Source organism: Mandrillus leucophaeus, unplaced genomic scaffold (assembly GCF_000951045.1).
Source record: "Mandrillus leucophaeus isolate KB7577 unplaced genomic scaffold, Mleu.le_1.0 Scaffold523, whole genome shotgun sequence".
Taxonomy (NCBI): domain Eukaryota; kingdom Metazoa; phylum Chordata; class Mammalia; order Primates; family Cercopithecidae; genus Mandrillus; species Mandrillus leucophaeus.
Window position 1 is genome coordinate 719,802 of NW_012105620.1, and position 2,939 is coordinate 722,740.

Genomic DNA, 2,939 nt, shown 5'->3' on the forward strand with positions numbered 1-2,939 from the left:
TATATAAAAATATATTTTTATTTATATTTCCCCCTTTGGAGATATCTTATAATATGGGGGAAATGCCTATTAGAACTATAGAAATATAATACTGTGGAGATTGGTTTCCTAGGTTGGAAACAAGTTTTATTTTCTTGTTTACTTATTCTCATGTGTAGCTGCATTTCCTATCCACGCATTGTGGAAAGTACTGATTCTCAGTTCTTATGAGCAATTTTATTAACCAAATAGTAATAACTCCATTATTTGACAGTCTGGCCTATATGTCTGGGTTATTCAAGCGTCTAGCCTCCATCCACATTCTTCTCTCCTTGTTCAGGCATTAAGAGAAGAGTGTATTTCCTGAAATATTTCACAAGTGGACACAATTCTTTCTATTATGTGAGTCTTTTGGTCTGCCTATGGGGTCTTTTCTTCTTCCAAACTATTGAGGTGGTACCTTATCTCACAGTAAATCCCAAGGTGCCTGTCATCTGTGTGTCAGGATTTCTCAGACTGTTGCCACTGCTGTTATCCCTGAGGCAGTATGTCCCTTAGTGATATGCTACTGTGGTCTGTAAAGTTGCATGCCACTCTCTCCTGGGCATCTGGTATGTTTTAGATTTGTACAATGGAATACTGTTCAGCAACAAAAAGGAACAATATATCCATGGAACCAGTTTCCCAGTTTTGCTGGATACTCCACCACCAATATTTCTTACTAAAACTGTTAGGATTGGTATTTTGGTTCCAAGATCCTGAGCATTTGTGCAAGAGGAAGTTAAAGAAGATGTGGTGTGACCATGTTCATATGTTGTCCTTTCCTGTCTCTAGTAAAGGATGGTGAAGTGTTCTTGTGATATTTGGTTTGTGGAAGCCATAAGTTCCCATATCACATACTCTCTCTTGAACCATTATAAATATTCACTGTTAAAATACACAAAGTTGTGTTTATTTATAACTGAGTATGAGTTTACTATGCAGAGAACCTGAGTCATGAGCTGACTAGTGAATGTATCAAAAAGCGGAATGTGGGAATGTAAAAGGGTGCAACCACTTTGGAAAACAGTTTAGCAATTTCTTAAAAAGTTAAGCATCAATTTACCATATGACCTGGCAATCCCACCCACTTTCATTAGAAATGAAAACATATCTACAAAAATACTTGTATGTGAATGTTCATAGGATTAGTTGTAATACCACAAAACTGGAAGCAATCTAAATGTCCATTAACTGGTGAGTGGATAAACCAAATGTGGTATATACATATAACTGAATATTCATTAATAAAAAGGAACAAAATGCATGCTGTAACACAGATGAACCTCAAAAACATTATGCTGAGTGATAAAAGCCACATATAAAATACTACATATTGTGTAATTCCATTTATATGAAATGTCTAGAAAAGGCAAATTTATGTAGAGACAGATAGCAGATGAGTGGTTGCCTGGGTTTGTTAGTGGGAGCACGGATCGAATGCAAATAGGCTCAAGGGAATTTGGGGGGTAATGAAAATGTTCTAAAACTAGATTGTGGTGATGTTGCATCACAATATAAATTTACCAAAACCATTGAATTATATATATACTTAGACTGGATTAATTTTATGGTATGTAAATTATACCTCAATTAAAAAAAAGGGAGAGTGAAAATGAATTTTGCCAGCTCAAGTGATAAGAGAAACAGTGTTTGACGAGGGTAGTCATTTGAGAAGTGATGAAAGGGATTTAGAGATATAATCTTTCAGGTAAAAGGAAAAGAGTTTTTGACTGAATTGGTAAACGAAGTTTTGCCTTGAAATCTTTAGTAAATGTCAAAGTTAACATCAAGTATCTATTTAAATGTTTGCATTTCTGCTCACTTTTCTACACTGTCTGGTGAAGTAAGTTGGTGGTGTGCAGTAACCCTTTTGGAATAGTTTATCAAGGATTTAATGTTTGTATCTTTCAATTCCACTTACATATATATCTTAAGGAAATTAGAAATGCAAACAAGAATTTGTATTCGGAAATGTTAACTATGGCATCATATAGGGTAATCAAAAAATTAAAAATAACCTACATGCTCTCAAAGTAGGAGGAATGGTTAAATTATAATTGTTTTTACTTTGTCTCTCTTAGTTTCAAGGAGTAGAAATTCTTTCTAACTAGATTAAGTAAAATTGGGCTTTGTTGGAAAGGATACAAGGTGCTGTAATAACCCCAAGCAGCAAGATCACTGAGGCCTTTTGGCATTGGGGAACCACAGCTACCTTCCCATTTCACCCATTCAGGGACCAGGCTAGTCACTACTTCCTCCTCTGTAGACCTGCTTTGTTCTCAGCTTCTTCTTCAGCCAGTCTTCCTTGTACATGGCCCAGTGTTGTTTGCCACCTTGGACTTAATCAGTTTTTGTTACAATTCCCGTATTTCCAGAACAGGAATCTGAAAGAGCTGTTCTTTTTGAGCCTTAAGTGGGTGAGTGAACAACCCGTGGTTTGGTCTTTTTCTTCATCCCCTTTCAGGGGTCTGTGTTTAGATTTAGATAGTTAGTGAAAATGAAATGGCATTGGGTAATGGCGTTGATTCAATACATCTTGACTGGGCACAGTGGCTCACGCCTATAATTCCAGCACTTTGGGAGACTGAGGCGGGTGGATCACCTGAGGTCAGGAGTTTGAGACTAGCCTGGCCAACATGGTGAAACCCCATCTCTACTAGTAATACAAAAAAGTTAGCTGGGCATGGTGGTACTCACTTGTAATCTCAGCTACTCTGGAGGCCAAGGCAGGAGAATCGCTTGAACCTGGAAGGTGGAGGTTGCAGTGAGCCGAGATCACACCATTTTACTCCAGCCTGGGCGACAAGAGCAAAACTCTGTCTCAAAAAAAAAAAAAAAAAAAATCTCATGGGCGTATTTGAGGAATGGCAAATATTGGCTATTATTTATTATCAATTTAAAAATATTTCTAAGGTCTT

At 37.0% G+C, this 2,939-nt stretch overlaps 1 protein-coding gene across 1 annotated transcript in view; it reads left to right on the forward strand.

The window, feature by feature from the left end:
- The window catches only part of PPAP2A (phosphatidic acid phosphatase type 2A), a 109,732-nt gene that overhangs the window by 56,766 nt on the left and 50,027 nt on the right, over positions 1–2,939 (forward strand). The gene's annotated exons all lie outside the window — the stretch shown is intronic.